The 19,983-nt window shown below is 43.3% G+C and overlaps 1 protein-coding gene across 16 annotated transcripts in view; it reads right to left on the bottom strand.

Moving 5' to 3' along the window:
* The window catches only part of LOC106608716 (adhesion G protein-coupled receptor L3), a 314,147-nt gene that overhangs the window by 271,178 nt on the left and 22,986 nt on the right, over positions 1 to 19,983 (bottom strand). For all 16 annotated transcript variants that reach the window (XM_045721694.1, XM_045721685.1, XM_045721691.1 and 13 more), the window contains exon 2: positions 8,727 to 8,803. The gene's annotated coding sequence lies outside the window, so the exon portion shown is untranslated. The remainder of the gene's footprint in view (positions 1 to 8,726; positions 8,804 to 19,983) is intronic.

Below are 19,983 nucleotides of genomic sequence, written 5' to 3'. Positions count from 1 at the left end.
TAAATGTCTGTGTTTGCTTTGGGGAGAGCCGCTGTGTGGCCGCAACGTTGCAACACGGCCCACCTGTGGCCTAGGAAATACGATTCTGGGTATTTTGGGGCATTAGAGGATCATGATGAATGGGAGGACGGCCCAATACTTCTTATCTATACGCTCGGGTTACGCAAAGGACTCGGATAAGCTCAGAGAGGGGAAAAAAATGGGCCTAGGAAGCAAGGAAGTGGACGTGGGTTCAAGATGTCGGGGAGGGTCAGTTGTGACAGATTCCGGATGCTTTGAATTGCCTGATAACAGTTAACCATTGACTAAGGTCAGGTAGCGTAGCATTCTTGGCCATTTAACTCACTGGTCTGTGAAGACAAAGCATGAAATCATTATTGGAGTCTCTACCAGCCCTGAGAAGTGTACGCAACACAAATCAATGAGAATGGAGGGTCTTATGCGCGAACGAGCAAGAGAATCGCATTTTCATATCCATTAGTGAGTCAATGACGTTAGGTGGTCTACATGTGCAATACTCTTGGTGACTTGGTGTGTGCGTGAATGCACTGACATTCTCCATACATTTTCTGATGGAGATTATTTTGTTATTCATTTACTCATTAAATTAGTATAGCAGAGACAATGAGACACAATGGCCTTTCAGCTACTCAGAGACTCCCTCAATCTATCTGATAAGCGCAGTTGTGTTGTTAGCAACACGCCATTGTACGCATGTGATTCACTGGCTGTCACCTCTCGTCCTTACATCTTAATACTTTCCCAAAGACACCATTCCTAGTTTTGCACAACACACGCCAAAAGCGATATGAAATAGATGTGGTATTCACGGTTTTTATAAAATTTCAATGATTAGGGGCAGGGGACAGAGAAATATTTGTAGAGAAATATAAAAAGAAAAGCCGTACATTAAAAAAGAAAAGCTCATTCCGTAAAATGGTAAATCCACTAACTCCCATTCCATGAACAAACAACCTTCAGATCTGACCTTGTAACCACCTCAGGACAACACACTGAAAGCGGAATTGAAACGCTTGAGATTTATGTCCAGAAGCTTTGACATCTTTTTGCTTAGATTGACTTTGTACCCTAAAACATAACATGGCAATAGAATCTGTCATTTATTTGTTTGAGACTGCATGTGAATATGAATCATTTACGTGTGATTCCTGTATCCTGTATGTAAAATGTTAAAGATGCACAATGCAGAAATGGCTCTGCCATTTCCACATTTCCTTAGCTTACAGAGAGGGAAAGATTCATACAATACCCACTTGATCTGTCAGTTCATATTCACTAAAACCAACCTCCAGCTTTCCTACTATTTAAACATATACAACAGTGATAACCAGCACAGTGGGGCTTGCCGTGGTAAAATAATTGTTTGGGTAAATACAGAGTGACAAGGGAGCCTGATTCAATCTGGAGGAAATTACGATCTGTTCGAAAATGTTGGTGGATTGTCGAGAGACGAGGGAGAGAAAGAGCGAGAGAAAGGGACAGAAAGAGAGAATATACTTTCCTTACTCTGCAAACAACATATTTCTCTGAAACACAAAGTGTTAAATTAGGCTACTCCATGAGCTGTCAAGTGTCGTCCGTCATCCGGTCCTGCCACAGTCTATATATTGATTAAGCCGTACATCACATAAACTCTACAAGACATTATTTCTAATTAAAAAGTATGCCATAAATTCTGGGCTTTACTGCGAGGGCCGCGGCGGTAAATAAATCGCAGGAATGGCTGAAACAGATTGCGGCGGAGTTCCGTGTCTGTCCTCAGTTTAGAGCCACCCGTTACAGGGCAGACTCGTTCAATCGGACCTGAGAGGGCCCTCTATACGCCAGGCTGGGGAGAACAGCGCTTTTGTTAGTCTCCAGAAAAACCACAGAAAAGGGACGATATTTGGGCTATTCAAAGTGGTCCTGAATCATTCTGCGAGCAAGGTTTGGTTATGCTATGACTGACAAGATGGTGCCGCTTTGCTTTCTAGATGGGGTCTATTTTTCTTCACTTACATGCGTTTTGCTGCTTCCACATGTCACAGTTAAGAAGTTTTAATGTCCCCATGTTGATACTGGGACTATTTCCACTGTACCCCATGCCCAAATTGGACCAGCGTGGAGACCGGAGAAACCTGCCCCTCAAAACGCAGACCTTCCCATTTGTCAACTTCTGATTACCTCTGCGTGTGCGCTGGTTGTTATGTACCCACTACCCTGAGTTCTCAGTCACTGAGTTGTTTCTTTTTTCAGACGGGCACAAAGGGACACCTAATTTCACAGGTGTGAGCCTGAGGGAAGGGAAGGGAAGCAAATAAAAAAAAAAAAGATGACGATCTCAGCGACAACCTGCCCGACAACATAGGAGGGCGTGTGCCTTGACTCTTTCACTCCTATACAGCCCTTTGCATACCTTTCCAGAGCGAGACTGACTACGACCACACTAAAGCCCCTTGAGCCAAAGTGGCGGTCGGTGAGGAGGCGGCAGAGGAAGTCCCACTTGGTTCAGTCTAACGGTCTGCCATCCAACAGGAAGGAGGGTTTTGCGAGCATTTGGTGAGCATCGCCTCGGGAGAAGAAGGAACTAATGAGTGAGCTAAAAAGGACAAGATTAAGTGATCCCTCTATAAAAAGCCCAACTGTAATCTGCTCCACTCCTCCCTGTAATGTCCTCAAATGATCATCAATCCCAGTAAGCCGGCTTCAAACAGATACTGCTCAGTGACTGCTCTCGCACCTAGTCGAAGCATTAGAAGGAGCAGTGAAAGGCATTTGTGACCACGAAAAGGAGAAACGCAAAATCTCCTAAGAGTCGTCTAAATCTCAGTAGGTGAAATCCATCAATTACACTGGAAAATGAGGTACTTCAGGGGACTCTTTCCAGCTAACCGTATATCTTTGCAACATACTCTGATGTATGAGTTTCAAATACCCCGTAATTAAGAAGTCAGCCCTGTCCGAGCCAGAACGACTCATACTGCCTGCAATTCTTCAATATGCTCATTTTTGTAGCTCCTCAATGGTAGTCGGTATGCACATATATGAAAACAGTATAAACCACAGGGTGGTGATGGTTGAGATTCCTCAGTCATATCATACGATATCCAACAGGCCCTGTGGTATGACTGGCAGTTCCCTTTAATCTGCATCAACACATTCTAGCTGTTAGTTTACATTAGAGTACATGATCTAGGTTCTGCATGAGGGAGAGGCCCCCAGAAATAGGCCTACTGTAAGTCACAATATAAGATTACTTTCGCCATAATAGTAAGTTGCCAGAAAGGGTAGGATCCCCTGTTTCTGTAGATTGATATACAAGTAAACTTGGACAGGAAGTTTGTCTATCGCAAGCCCCCCTGGCCTTAATCCGACTTCACTTTGCCAATTTGTTCCCTCCCCCCCTACTCGTCATGCGTCGGAGCCGACATGGCAGGGGGGTGCGGCTTCCGGGCCGACCAATCAAGCCAAGTGGAACCTTCTGCGCACTGCCCGGTCCTGTGGGATTGAGGATGCAGCGTGTGACAGAGGGGGGTAGTCAACCCTTCTTGAACACTCCCCAGTCATCTCCAGGCTGATGACTCCATTCCAGTTCGTCTCAGAGAAAATCATTTCATGATTCAACCATGAAAGTCCCGTGCATTTTCTTTCAAACAGGTGATATACGCTATATAGAAGTATGTGGAAACCCCTTAAAAAAAGTGGATTTGGCTATTTAAGCCACACCCATTTCTGACAAGTGTATAAAATCGATCACAGTCATGCAATCTCCATAGACAAAAACACTGGCAGTAGAATGGCCTTACTGAAGAGCTCAGTGACTTTCAACGTGGCACCGTCATACGATGCCACCTTTTCAACAGTTTGTAAAATGTCTGCCTTGCTAGAACTTCTCCGGTGAACTGCAAGTGCTGTTATTGTGAAGTGGAAACGTCTAGGAGCAACAACGGCTCAGCAGTGAAGTGGTAGGACACACAAGCTCACAGAATGGGACCGCTGAAGTGCGTAGTGCATCTGCCAACACTCACTACAGAGTTCCAAACTGCCTCTTGAAGCAACGTCAGCACAACGTCGGGAGCTTCATGAAATGGGTTTCCATGGCTGAGCAGCCGCACACAAGCCTAAGATCACCATGTGCAATGCCAAGCATTGACTGGAATGGTGTAAAGCTCACCTCTACTGGACTCTGTAGCAGTGGAAACGCGTTCTCTGGAGTGATGAATCACGCTTCACCATCTGGCAGTCCCACGGACTAATCTGGGTTTGGCGGATGCCAGAACGCCATCTGCCCCAATGCATAGTGCCAACTGTAAAGTTTGGTGGAAAAGGAATAATGGTATGTATGGGGCTGTTTTTCATGGTTGGGGCTAAGCCCCTAAGTTCCAGTGAAGGGAAATCTTAACGCTACAGCATACAATGACATTCTAGACAACTTTGTGGAAGGCCCTTTCCTGTTTCAGTATGACAATGCTCCCGTGCACAAAGCGAGGCCCATACAGAAATGGTTTGTCGAGATTGGTGTGGAAGAACTTGACTGGCCTGCACAGAGCCCTGACCTCAACCCCATCGAACACCTTTGGGATGAATTAGAATGCCGACTGCGAGCCAGGTCTAATCATCCAACATCAGTGCCAAAACTCACTAATGCTCGTGGTTGAATGGAAGCAAGTCCCCGCAGAAATGTTCCAACATCTAGTGGAAAGCCTTCCCAGAAGAGTGGAGGCTGTTACAGCAAAGGAAGGACCAACTCCATATTAATGCCCATGATTTTGGAATGAGATGTTCGACGAGAGGTTTTCCACATACTTCTGGTCGTGTAGTGTACATTGATATTATTGGCTTTGTTTCAATCAATTTGGTCCATACTGTGTAATTAGCCGAGGTCCCACCACATTATGCTCCATCGTTATAATGATAATCCCCCCTGACAACGTGCCACCGATGGGCCACAAACCATCCATACTGTATGAGTTGGTTATGTAAGCTGGTGAGGGGAAGGAGCTGTGATTCCCTTGTCTCAGCAGCAGCAACAGCAGCGAGGCAAACAGCACGGTATGCATATGCAGGCCGGGAGGACATAGGTAGACACTCAGACACAGCCAGGCTAAGAGCTGAGCAAGCATGACCGGGGGGGGGATGTTTCAGAAAGAGACAGAAAAAAAGAGGGAGGAAGAGGGGGGGGGGTGGACAGGAAAAAAAGGAAGATGGTGAACGAGCGAGAGAGAGATGTGGGTGAAGGAGAGAGTACAACTAGATGTGTGGAACAACTAGAGCATAAGAAAGGACAACACAATGAATTCAAGCAAGGACAAGGCATTTACACATTCTCTACATTAAAATATTGGGTGGTTCTGAAATGGAACCCTATTCCATATAGACTGAGTATACAAAAAACACCATGAACACCTGCTCTTTCCTGACAGAGTGACCAGGTGAATACAGGTGAAAGCTATGATCCCTTATTGATGGCATTTATTAAATCCCTTTCGAAATCAGTGTAGATGAAGGGGAGGAGACAGGATAAAGGATTTCTAAGTACACCATGTAGTGAATAGGATGCCATTTGGGATGTAGGCAATGTGATACATACAAAAAGACAAAAAGGGGTAAGGTCTTTCTTAACAAAATTAAATCAAGGAATACACCTTCTATTAGTTGAGTATGTTGAGGAATTCTTCTATTAAATGAACAGTATTTTCATTATTTTTCACAAAAGCCGAATTCTACAAAAAAATATGCCCATGCATATAATTTCAGACAATTCTAATTTGCATCATGGAAATGAAAGGAAGGGGTCATGACATTTTTGCACAGAAACAAGCAATGGGGGGGCGTATCACACCCTGCAAGGACCCGTCCACCTGCTGGGGCAGAGGTGACCGTAAACATGCCTGGGAAAATATATTTCACAGTGTCATGGTGCCACAAATTCACCACTACAGATATCAAAAGTGCATCAAATGATTTGTGGCTTTTCACTCATTTAGGTCAAACACCAACATGTTCCTCATTTGTGGCATTAGGTCATTTTGTTAGCCAAAGCACCAGAAGACCTGTAAAGTAAACCGTCCTCAGGTTGAATTCAAATTTGACTTCGCTCCATTCAAACTACTCTGCGTCATTCAGTGAGACCTAGACAGCATGACTGTCGAGCCAAACTAACAAAACAAATGGCACTGCTTTAAGATAACAAAACCAAAACCTAGGAGTGCATGTGATCAGAACCCATTGTGGTCGAATAGTCCTTATTCGAATAGTCCTGTTGTCACTATGGTAACCTAGATGGGTATGCAAAGCATGCTGGGAAAGGTGTATGGGGTGACTAGTCAGAGGCTCCCCTCCATGTTCCCGCGGCATGGTATCTACCTTACTCTCCTAGACGATCGTGTCTCCTTCCGCCAGATTAGACTTAAATCAAAGTGACCGCACATTAGGCAATATAAGGTGCATCAAATGAAGGTCTTAATTCCACATCGGGAGTTAAGATGTTTTGGAATGAAAGTAGTAATATAAGGATATAAGTTACTTTGACACCTGTCAAAACTAATATAGTAGTTCATTTATGAGATACACTCATACACTCCTTTTTAGTAGGACCAGGCTCCTACCATTACAATAGATCTGAGAAGAGAGCAGGGGAGTTGAAGTTCCAGAGATTTAAATAAAAATATGGGTGCATCTCAGTTGTATTTACTTGTTTCCTCATGCACTCTGTCCTAGCCTCCTCCTCAAAAGGTATTGGAGGAAAATATCTAAGGGGAGGAACGCAAGGAATCAAGGAAATACAATTGAGATTCCCCTGTACAAGGATAACATCCATTACACATGTGCTAGCTTTAAGATACAATCCAAACATAAGCCCTTCCATACAACATACACTGAGTGTACCAAACATTAGGAACACCTGCTCTTTCCATGACAGACTGACCAGGTGAATCCAGGTGAAAGCTATGATCCCTTAAGGTCACTTGTTAAATCAGTGTAGTTGAAGGGGCAGCAGGGTAGCCTAGTGCTTAGAGTGTTGAGCTAGTAACCGAAAGGTTGCAAGTTTGAATCCCCGAGCAGACAAGGTACACATCTGTCGTTCTGCCCCTGAACAAGGCAGTTAACCCACTGTTCCTAGGCCGTCATTGAAAATAAGAATTTGTTCTTAACTGACTTGCCTAGTTAAAAAAAGGGGGGGGAGAGATGGGTTAAAGAAGGATTTTTAAGCCTTGAGAGAATTGAGACATGGGCAAGAGAAAAGATTTAAGTGCTTTTGAACAGGGTATGGTAGTAGGTGCCAGGCGCACAGGTTTGAGTGTGTCAAGAACTGCAACGCCGCTGGGCTTTTCACGCAGAACAGTTTCCTGTGTGTATCAAGAATAGTCCACCACCCAAAGGACATCCAGCCAACTTGACACAACTGTGGGAAGCATTGCCGTCAACATGGGCCAGCGTCCCTGTGGAATGTTTGACACCTTGTAGAGTCCACGCACCGACGAACTGAGGCTGTGGGGTGCAACTCAATATTACACCCCACTGTTCTCCTATGTTACTCAAATGCACCTTAGCCTCATTGACACCTTGCGACTAATATGCCAATTAGATTTGACTCCTGCTCTTGCTTAATTTCATACTGTGCAGAGGAAAGGACTGTCTGGGACATTAATGCAGATTTATTGTACATTAAAACAGGTTATCACTCAGATTACTCTTAGCATAAACGCCTGCACTGTTTTCTGAAAAACCCGGCTGAGGAAGAAATGCCATTCAAATCCTCTCGACTGCCGGGGTGCCATGTACCGTAACTTGCAAAACCTCCTGGTGTGATTCCGTGTGGAGTTATTCAAAAAGGTGACATGCCACCTTTTGCTGAATTTATAAACCGCTGTTGAGAACGTATTCCGCCCGCCATATCCCACGGCTTACGATTAAGTCACTTCATCAACAACGGATGATATGTCAGGTGACCTGGATAATCATTTTTTTCAGATGAGCCGTCGATATCTTCGCCTCAATCGCTTAGAGTGGCAAAGAGAAAAAAACACCCCGGGGGGGCAGAGGAGCGAGAAGCAAACGAAAACAAGGAGGGGGGTGGCGTTTACTGAAAAACGCACAGCCTGCAGTAATGGGTGGGGAGGGGTGATGGGTTGTGTGAGGGGGGGCGAGACAGGCATAAGGTACGGGTGGAGAGGTTTTTTTTGGGGGGCGTGGGGAGGGGGGGTAGAGACTTGAGGCACAGCAAAATGGAAGCCAGCTGCACTTTTGCATGATTACGCCGAAAACATAATTTGCATCAGAGAGCGCAATCCAAACATGCTTGTTGGATGTGCGTGGTTATCAACCAGAAAACTCTCCCGTTGCCAAGGGGGCATCGCTTACCGGGGCTGTCCCGTAGTTTTGCATATGTTAATGAGCACCTATCATAGATCATTTCCATAACCATCAACTCATCAAATCGCACACAAGGACACAAGTGAAATTGGACCCAATGAATGCTCGTCATTAGAATACTGTGTATGAGACTGCATGTGTATTTAATCTTTCCCTGATGCATATTCATGCATTTCAAAGGAAACTTTTTGGAATTTCTGCAAGGTCGGTTGAACCACTTGAAGAGTTTTTTTTTTTAATCAAGCGTTCATGACTATCTGTGTTTGGGGGTGAGTTTGAGTGCAGAGAATTGTCTTATGATAATCGCAACAGTTTGATCTGACGAGGAAGTGGATTGACTTGTCACATACCTGGGAGTGATTCTTCTTGTCAAAGCTCCTTACAAATCCAGTACATCACATCTCAGTCTAGAACCATATATCCCATCCTAGAACAGAGAGAAAGAAACCAGTTAGAATCCAAAATGACTTTGTGATGAGCAAAATAAATAAATAAAAGATATTCACAACGAATCGATTTAATCCATGACGATGATAAGGATATGGATTAGAATCATTTTGAAAATGGCATCATTACAACTTGTTATGACTACACACATGATCATTTGCATGTATATTTTAGCTGCATATGAACTGTTGGTGCATCTTCAGATGCCCATTACAAGTTATTTAGCAGCATCCTCATAAATGTTTCAAGTGTTCTGGGTGCGCTCTGTATTGGCGATGTGTTGATTATATATGTATGAAGCGCTATTCAGGTCACATCAGCGTTTAATGGCTGATTTATTAGGACCCAACAGGGCCCTTCTGATGGCTGCCGGACAAAGAGCCTGATTTAAACTGCATTAAGACTCTGCAGTAAATATCCCCATACGACATCAGCATTTTGATGACCGCTTTTTCTTTCCACCATTTACCATTTTTTGCTGAATATATATAGATAGATATCTCAACATCTCTCACCCCCTTGCTCCATTTTCTCTCTGTCTTTGTATCAATCCGTCTCTCGCATTTGCTTTCCCTCTTCATCCCTTTGTTTTGCTCGTTCCATTTCTCTTCCCCTCTCATTCTCTCTTTCGATCTTTCTTTCCCTCTGCACTCTCTTTCCTTTCACCTTTTGAAAAGGCTTCAGAGGTGAAGAGGCTGAGTTTAATTACAGCTGAATTAATATGATTTACGACAACTCCCCTATAATTAATTCTACAGAAATGTGCGTAATTGAAAAAAGGAAAAAAAAAGACACACTCCCATGATTTCTTTGTGTGTGTGTGTGTGTGTGTGTGTGTGTGTGTGACCAGCACGGGCCAAAACATGCGTTGTCATCCTCTCCCTGGAATGATGTTATTGTTTGTGGCAGCTGTGAAATGCATTCCCTTAAAAATGATCTTGATAAAATGTCATCCACATCGCAAACACTAAATGTATGCAGACGGCAGCGGAAGTCCACACATCTGGATCGGAAGAGTAATTCATACAAAGGGTTAAATCCGAAATCAAATGAGGGGTTGAATAAGCACTAATCAAATGATAAATGCAATTTCACTCCAATTTGCTTGAACAGAAGTGTAGACCGATTGTGTTGTCTTATCTGACCAAATATAGACACGATTGTATCCTAGCCTACATCAACAAAGCAATACTACAACCTCATGGAAGTACTATATCGCAGTAATGCAGTTCTCTCATGCCTTGTTGTTTTATTCTGCATTACCAAACTCGCTCTTTGACCTGTTATATTACTCATGCTATAGCTTTGAGAATGTAGAGAAAATACCTGCTCAGACCAATCAATGTCACATGTCAACAGCTGCCACAGTATGTGTTTTAAAAATGAACCAATCTGAAAGGTTCATAGAAACAACACTCACTAAATCACACTTCCGTTTGATTTGCTTCATTTTATTATCAAAATGTTGTACCGATGACACGGACACCCTGTACTACGAATTACCGTCTAGACCAGGGGTTCCAAAACCTTTTGTCCACAGCCCCATTTTGATATCTGAAAATTCTCAAGACCCCAACCATGTGGGAAAAAAGTATGTAATTAACAGCCAATGTTAACTTTATTTGGGGCTATGGCAGTCAATTGCAAAACATTTTTAACAGTATTCTGATTGTCTTCATTCACGATCACATACTTTTAATGTGGGGCTATGACAGTCAATGAGACGGTCAATTGCAAATTAGTCTGACATAATGTATCTTCTCACCACCACTAATGAGATGGGTGTGCTTGATGCATGTCGCATCGGCGCTTCTCAAAGTCAGGGGGCATGGTCAACAGTGCACATTTCTCTGCGGTCACATCCAACCTGGATCGATAATTGGTTTTACGGTGCTTTCAAGAAAACTGGGAACTCAGAAAAATACAAGAGAGGCCTGAGTTCCAGAGTTGGAATGCAGAGTTGGATGACCTTTCAAAATGATTTTTGAAAGGTCACCCCCCCCCCAGGAGTTCCCAGTTGTCTTGAACACACTGAAATTGGAAGTTGGAGATTTTGGAGTTCCCAGTTCCGAATTCCCAGTGGTTTTGAACGCGGCACTAATGCTGACGAGAACACTGCTGAATCCAGCTTCACACAGATATGCACTGGCGAAGTGTACCATGAGTTTTAATGCTCTGAGGAAGTATTCCCTTTGATTCTGACTCAAGCACAACGGTCAAGTGTAGCCTGTTCCCACAATCGAAGGGCACTCTGGTTTAATTTAGATTTGAATCATTTTCATTTCGATGTTTAAGGCTAACCACGTTACAATGATTTTGAGATAAAGACAAGATATATATAAATAAAATATATATATATAAATAAAATATATATATATATAGATATATATAGATATATATATAGATATATATAGATATATATAGATATATATAGATATATATATATATATTTAAAAAAAAATCTAAATACATTTAAAATCTCCGGTTGCGACCCCCCTGCTGGTCTAGACTGTCGACACATCGTCTGGCCCAGTGTTGTTTCCTAACCAGTAACGCGTGTGCTTCATCGCGTACATTATTCATTACGTCCAATCAAATTGGAGGTTGTTGTTAGATTGGCAGACACCATATGTCAATATCTGGAGAACCAGGCTGGTGGTCAGACAGACATAGCATCTGTCAGTTATTTGAAGGTCCATTGGGGTTTGAAGAACCTTTTGCACCAGCCATATTGCACCAATCCCCCCAAGCAAGAGTTTTTTCACAGTGGAAACTAGCCGAATTACAAAGCATTATGTTCACATTGGAGTGAACATCTCAATTGAAAATGGTTTAACTTGCACGCTTAGTGTCATGGAGAACAACTGTGTACAATCATGAAAATAAACTCCAGCACACAAGTGATATTGACGCTCCAAATGCAGATTTAAATGGATCTTTATACCAATGTTTCTGTTTTGTTCTTCGTAAGAACACTTTACCCTCTCTTTTTCTTATCCTTCTCTGAGCTACACAGAGGTGTTTTCTCAGCCAGATATTGGATTTCTTCCAGTACTTTCATTGGGGCAGAAGTGGTAGTGGCGACCAGGGATAGGAGCTTCTAAAACCTCTTCAAAGGGTTGTGAAACAGAGACAAATGTGCCTTTCATGAGGCACTTACAGGTGTCTGAGACAATGTTGTATTACTGTGGGGAGTCTTCACAGGAGAATACACATTTATATCATTGTCGTGCTGACTAAAGAGTAACCTATCCGGAAAGCAACATGTTAGTTGAGAATACCAAACTAAGGAGAAACTTAAAATATCGCTGCACGAGCCGCTTTTCATCTATGTTCATCAAGGTTCAAATCAACATCAACCAAAGAAACCTCATTAACTGAAACGTCACTTTCTTTCAAAAAGTCTACCATTTGTTGTCGTATCAGTTTCAGTGCAATTGTATCAGCAAATGAACAGGCATCGAGTGTGGCCTCAGGTTTGATTCATACCGTGATTGTATCCAAGGAAACAGCTATTGTACAACCCGAGATAGCGGACCTTAAAGTCTTCACAATGAGACACACATAAAAGGTTAATCTATACTGTACGCTGCGAAACCCAAGTCCATTCACAGGCATTTAGTGCACTATACCGAAACAATTCATATATTCTGCTGTAAGTGCTTTTAGCGCACTATACATAGTTTACAGTCCATTCATACAGCCAACTATAGCTGCTTCAATCTAGGTTTTACAGGACTAGAGACACTGCCTAATCGAAGGGTTATCACATCAACACTCCTAACAGGCCCATATACCTTCTGCTAAAAAGAAAATGAAAACTAGAAAGAGCACACGTTTACCGACTAATGACTGACTAGTGGCTAATGACTAATGGCTAACGAATGACTAACAACCTGTGGTGTAAAGTACATAAGTAGTACTTTGAAGTATTTTTCCCAAAAGTACTCGTTACATTTTGAACACTTAGCAGGACAGGGAAATAGAGAACATCCCTGGTCATCTCTACTGCCTCTGATCTTGTGGACTCACTAAACACAAGCTTTGTTTGTAAATGATGTCTGAGTGTTGGAGCGTAACCCTGGCTATAGTTAAAATAAAAACTAGAAAATGGTGCCATCTGGTTTGCTTAATAAGGAATTTGAAATGATTTATACACCTTTTACTTTTGATACTTAAGAATATTTAAAACCAAATACTTTTAGACTGTTACTCAAGTAGAATTTTACTGTGTGACTTTTACTCGAATCATTTTCTATTCTCTTTACTCAAATATGACAATGGAGTACTTTTTCCACCACTGCTAACAATTGACTAATGGCTGACTAATGCAGGGTGACGGCCTGTGTCATACACAAAAGGCGAGGTAGTCGCGGTCCCCGGAGCTCATCAAAGAGCGGCTTACTTTGTCAGCTGAGTGGAGAATGTGCTGAGAGCGAGAGAGAGGACGGGAAGTCACAGGACAGGGCTCACAAAGCCACTGTCGCCGACCAAAAACACACACACACACACACACACACACACACACACACACACGTTTCTAGTGTGGCGTTACCAGCGACACATTAGCGACAAAATGAGGTAACGGCTGAACCCAGTCTCTCAACTCATGGGCTGTTACAGGCCAGAACACAGCCAGAGGCTATATGGACAAGGTTAATGTAGAGAAAATGCATTGTGATTGAAGTGTCCTGGTTATGAATAGGACCAGCTTGGAGAGAGTGGATACCACACAAAGTGCTCAATTGACATTGTGTATCCATACTATGGGGTCGAGACGCCGTGGTAGTTTTGCCCATCAAATATATTAATACTTGCCATTTATTCATACAAACTTCATGGTTTCCAAAAACGAGTCCGCAAACTGAGTAGCATTTCTCATTGTAGCCTATATAAATGACAGGCATGCAATTCCTGAAAACAAGAGGTGGGCCTAGACCTCCATGAATGTGTGTGTATGTGAACAAACACATTTGATTTAATAACATTATTCAAGTAAATGAGAGCTTTGTTTTAACCTACAGGTAGATAACACATGCCATATTATTCCAGTAATTCTCAGCAGGTCAAACATTATGTGCCGAGTCAGTCTAGGGGTGTTAGCAGAGGCTATCATTAGGAGTGAATGGGGAAGCAGGACAGACACAAACTATGCATAGGCAACATCTGGACCCAAGGGTCAAATTAAATGCAGGCAAACTGATAACAATTGACTGTGGTTGTTGGCAACCCAGACCAGAGGACGTGCAGATAGAATGTATTTTTCTGCCATCCTTCCTGCAACCTTGTTTTCACTTTCTCTGCTCCTCACTCACTCCATCTCGCTCCCTACTTCTGCATAATCTTATCGTTCTCCCTCTCACCAACTCTCTCCATCCCTTCCGTCCTTCTCGCCATCCTCCCTCTGCATCTTCCTATCGTCCTTCCTGTCCAATGTCAACCTCTCAAATCTCCCTCTGCGTCTTCTGCTGAGTCTTCTGTCTCCGTCCTCTCTCTCTCCCTAACTCTCTCCATCTGCATGACATTGAGTGGAGGTGGAGAAGGGCGTACATTCAAATAACACCTCCAACCTTTTAGATACTCTGCTGCAGTCTCCCACATGCTTGCGTCCTTAATGGCCTTATTAGTGAATGGCAGAACCTTGATCTATGCGAGATGTGTGTCACTGACGCGTTGGTCTCTGTGTGTATTGATTGTGCAAGCAGACGCTTGTCCCTGTGTGTCCTATGATATGAATGATGGATAAAGCGTCGAGGAGGGAAGGAGGCTTCCTCATATCCCTGCTTCTTGCTAAAGATATATTTTTGAAAATGTATATGTCAAGGTGCACAAGCGTCATCCCCACAATTTGTGAGTAAGAAAACATTTCCAAAAACGGTCCGCCTTTGTGCGTGTCAAGCAAACTAGAGTCAACCCCACAACGTGTACAACCCCTTGTTGTAGTAGATACTATTCAAAAAGTGGCCACCTTTGTGTGTGTCAAGGCGAATTAGCGTCAACCCCACAATTTACAGTAAACATGCAAAACACCTTGTCGAAAGACACCTTTCAAAGATGGCCGCCTTCGCGGGTGTCAAGGCGAACTAGCGTCAACCCCACAATTTTGCCCTCTTCACCGAAGCTTGAGAGGCAAGGTGTGGGGAAGAGAACGGGTGTTTATCTTTGAGATGGAATATCATTATGGTAATGATGCTATTCTTTCTTTGGAATACATACATACTCTCAATGGGATGACCAACCTTGCGGCGGAACATAAAAGTCAATAGAGGAGAAAATTGTATGGGTGACGTTAGTGGGACTTGACACTGGAGGTCCTTCAAAGGGCTACAGCATCGTGTGCATGTACAATCAGACGTTTCGCTTTTTTCCTCCCTCACATAATAACGGCACTTAGTATCACGTTTGCCGTGCAGGGTGATATTGTCGGGCAAGGAGACGTGATCAAGATTAATGCAGACTATTAGAGTATAATACTGTTGAACGCAAATACCAATAGTCCACTGCAAAGGAAAATGATCTAAAGACCTTACTTGAAGAAATATGTAAAGGCGTATTTCTGAACATTTCGATTGACATTTAGTTGTTTTTAATACTATTTTTTGCTTGTGTGGGGGCGTGGAGGAATAATATGCAGATATGACACTCAACATGTGCACAAAAGCACTGCAACACACATGACATAAAAAACTGTGTTTGGGCATTGGGAACGGGTTACAAAACAAACCTGCATCTGATTGAAACTGGGGATTGAGTTACTGGCAAGGCCTGTCTAGTGTCCTGCTTCCATGTGTAAGGAGTGGGGTCGGGCACACACAATGCTCCCATTCAGGCTTTGTGGAAGACAGCCGAGATATCCCAGGACCCCTGTAACAGGGAGGTTAGAAAGGGTGCCCATTTCTCCACGAGGTGATGAACAACGTCAACGCCTTCTGTACTACTACTACTACTACTACATGCAGGTTGTGTCCCAAAGTGTCCCAAATGGCACCATATTCCCTATATTGTGCACTACTTTTGACCAGAGCCTATGGGCCCTGGTCAAAAGTAGTGCATTATATAGGGAATATGGTGCCATTTGGGATACAAACAGACATGACTGAACCTGTATCAACATCTTAATGGGTAGCCTGACCTTGTATTGATCTACACGTCATAACACAAAAGGGAACCTGTCCCTCTTTCATATCACATTGTGGACAAGTGTATAGGTCCCACTGTGATACTGTTAATTGGCATATCCAGGTGAAAAATTACATTAAGAAGAAAGGGATTAGGAGTTGAATACATTGGTCTACATATTGGAGTTGATTGGAAGTCTCTCCTCCACCTATGATCAGTGCTATTTCGTCTTTCATTAGTTAGTGGCATATGAACGACTTCTGTATACGACACAGTATAACACAACAAGTCACCTAACTTCTACGGATAACCTTCTTGATTTATCACCGACTTCTTTTCGTATCAAAGTTTCACATGTTGTGTTATCGCCTCACTATGTATCAGTTCTGGGAAGGCAGCTAGGGTGTAAAAGTCTCCCCCCCCCCAAAAAAAAACAAAAAAAACAAAGGTATCAGATGTAATTGATCCGACAACTCCCCCATTTCCCTGTTTGGTATTCATTTCCCATTAGCAAAAACACAAGACATGCCCTTTGACCTTTGAGGTAGTTCAATTCTGAGTAGCTCCAAAATGAATAACGGGGAAAACAGGAAAATTATTTCAGTAGAGTATGAGCCTGTGCCTGCCTGCCTGCCCCCCCCTGCCTGCCTGCCTGCCCCCCCCCAACCCCACACACACACGTCGCAAATCATAGCACTGCACAAGCTGATTGTGGGCTTTGACAGAAATGGTCAATGTCTGGAAAAATTACACACGGGCCGCGCAGCAATACATCCTAAACGTACATCTGACAGAGGCTTTTAAAACACAGACAACGCAGGCAGAGCAGCCATCCGTGCGTAAAATTGGACAGCCATCCCTCAGCCCAGGCATACATCTATGGCTGGCTTTACATGGGGAGAAGCACTATAGAATGAACTTCTGATTAAACAAAATAAAAAGTAATTGAATCCGGGATTCAATAGGGCTGGATTACAGTTACAAAATCATGGCCATGTGAATTCCACGCTCAGCAGGGGGTGAACAATGTATTCATTCATGACTGACTGATTGACTAGAACCAACTGTCATGTTGGTTCTACTCACAAACTATTGGGAAAGAAAGTGCGCACTTGTTTTGTTTATAAAATGCTGGAATATTAATTCCTTGCTAATGATAGTTATAAAGGTGTAAGATATTATAGATCCTTTTCTAACAATACAAGTGGACGATCTCCCATAGCAATCAATGAATAAAACAGGACTGCCCAAAGAGACATTCTGAACGGTGCCTGGAAAAAGTAATCGGGTGTGATGCCAGAAACAACTGAGATTGTGAAAGGAGTTAAGCACACGACTTACTGAGAAGGCCTATACCACTTGTAGCCATCCATCTTAAAAAAGGCATGATGACAGTACGTGCAGAAAATGGGTCCTGTAACAGTTTGCTACAACAGCTAACAATTCCGTATGAGACCTCTAAAGTCTTACTAAAAAGGTTATGGGGGGGGGGTCACTGAATGTGTAGCCCCTAAATCCACAGGTTATCAACCCAGTAAATCACATTTGTGTTGCCAAATTTACATTAAACATGTAGGCCAAAAACAATTATAATAACATTTTTAAAAACTAGGGATGGAGTGATAGGCATCTCTGTTTTGGTGAAGCCCTGTTGCATTATTCTCTGCCGGTGGCTGACGCGATAAGAACTGACAGTCGACTGCTGTAAAGTGACATTGTGCCTCGGCAATCGTGTTCAATTCTTGTTAGGGGCAGGGAGAGATAAGGGCTATGTCCTCATCGGGTAGCTAGATGCCCCTTGCTAATGTTTAGCCTGGGAGGAATACCGTTAAAGCTTGCAGGAGAGAGTAAATAGCAGTGTTGGTGGTAAACATTTAGGTTTCAAATGAAAACTCAACAAAACCAAAGAGTGTTTGGCATCTTCGAAATGAGAAGTCCTCAGATATATCGCCTTCTCTGAGCATTGCCGAGGGTGACATTGTGATGAATTGCTCAAGCAGAGTCATGATTCCAGTCGTCAATAGCTTTCCAGATAAACTCGGGCAGTTTATTTTCTATGAACTGGGTTATTCCGTCACAAAAATAAAGAATTCAGTCATTTCAGGCTGAAAAAAAAGGGCCGAAGCAATCATAATGGCAGGCAGTGTGTTGTGGGTAGCGGCTCTATGCTTGACTGAGGAACATGGGGCTGCATACTAATGTCACTGGGATTCTTTGAAGCAGATTGCGAGCACTCGCTATTGGCCACTTTTCAAATTGAGCAGGTTGCAAGCAAAACAACAGACAACAATTGTCTAAGTCTATACATTGCTTACGAGTGCCTGTCTAATTTACTCACGTCAATGTGCACTTTCCTTTTCAAATCCTCCTCACTTCCACTTTGCACAGCCAACAGAATAGCCCCTCAATTTAATGTCAGACCATGGAGAGGTAAGACTGATCTGTTGTTGTTGGTCAAATGAGGTTCAACTTTTTAATTTAGCCAGGCAACTTATTTCAACCCAGCAGTCTTGTGGGGTAACAGTATAGCATAGTTAAGCAGCAGCAGACCTACTCAGAGTTACGGATCTCTCAGTAGAGATTGTTCTGGTTTCTGTTACTCAGGTCAAAGATAGGTCGAGGAATACGATTTTTCAGAACGAGGTGTGAGGGCCATGAGATTGGATGCCGCGTTTTGCATGTCATTAAAATTGTACACGGCGCTAACCAAACAAACTGACGCCGCATGGTAACTGACAGAGGGAGACAGATGGCTGTCGGAGAGGGGTTTCTTATGCATGAGGACTCTCTGCATCTGTTGGTGTGTGACTTCAGATCTCCTGGCCGGGGTGAAGTTCTAGCGGGAAAGTACCGTTCATACGGAAGCAAACGAAAGCCGAGCGCTGTTATCTGTGTTCAAAGAAATCCAACCATTTTATTTGGGGATACCTAACTCCTGCACAATAGAGTTGGAGCCGCAATCCTACTTAGGGGGCCTTGAAAGCAATTAAGGACCCAGTCAATCACCCAGGTGGGGTGACACTGCTAAAATAATGGCTTCAGTTAATCAGATGGGCAGAGAGCCTTGAAGGAAAAACCAGCAGGACACTGCAGCCCCCTCAAGACCAGGGTTGGCCACCTTTGTCATACGAGAGACAACAGTACGGGACATGGGGTTGGCAACCTTTGTCATCTGTCAAAAAAGATCCAAACATCATAAAATGTGTATAAAGTGGTTATATGGCCACAGTCCAGGCTGACTCTCCGTCCATGCTCCTTTCAGAGACATGCTCTAATTGGACATGATGGTTGAGAACCTGAGAGGTGCTCTCTTATTCGGTGTGCTTTTCCCTTTGATTAAAAATTAAAGCGCGATGCGGATGCTCAATTTGAATTCAGCCAGGCAGTGGAGAGAAGGTTACAATTGTCTCTCTCTAGCGCTCTCTCTCTCTCTCTCCCTTTGCCTCTTCAGAGTCCAGAGCAAGATCGATGCACCAAAAGCACTTCATTCCTGTTCAATTTCATCCTTTAGTGTCAGTACAATTAAAACTGCTCTCGACCATCTTTCCAATCCACATTTCCCCCACAACCAAGACAGTCAAAGTCATCAGTCGAACGTGGTGCAAAAAGCCTTCCCCAGGGCAGGAGCATTGGCATCACGTATTCCACACTCCCAATGATTAGATGGAAGGCCAGGTTATTGACCACTTCAGGATGGAGGATTCATTGGACGGAGGGGCTGTATGTTTGTAGCCAATGATGAATTCTATAGGGTCACGAGAAGCCAATCTAAAGCCAACAGTGGGTGGAGAAAGGTGGCTAACTCTGCCGATGGAGGTTTTGGCCTATTAGGGAAGGAGAAAGCGGCTGCCTGTTGTATTGAGGCACGTATTGGTCCGAATACTAGGTTCATGTGTCAAGGGATTCTATATTGAGTGGGGATGACAAGAGCATCAGGTGAGAGGACAACGTTGTTTTAAATATGAGTATCAATTGAAGCCTAGTTTCAGATTGTGCTAGACAGCCATGGAAAGACCGGATGCTTTTGTAATTAGTTAAATG

Source organism: Salmo salar, chromosome ssa07, assembly GCF_905237065.1.
Source record: "Salmo salar chromosome ssa07, Ssal_v3.1, whole genome shotgun sequence".
Lineage (NCBI taxonomy): Eukaryota > Metazoa > Chordata > Actinopteri > Salmoniformes > Salmonidae > Salmo > Salmo salar.
This window is presented reverse-complemented; position numbering and strand designations above follow the sequence as displayed.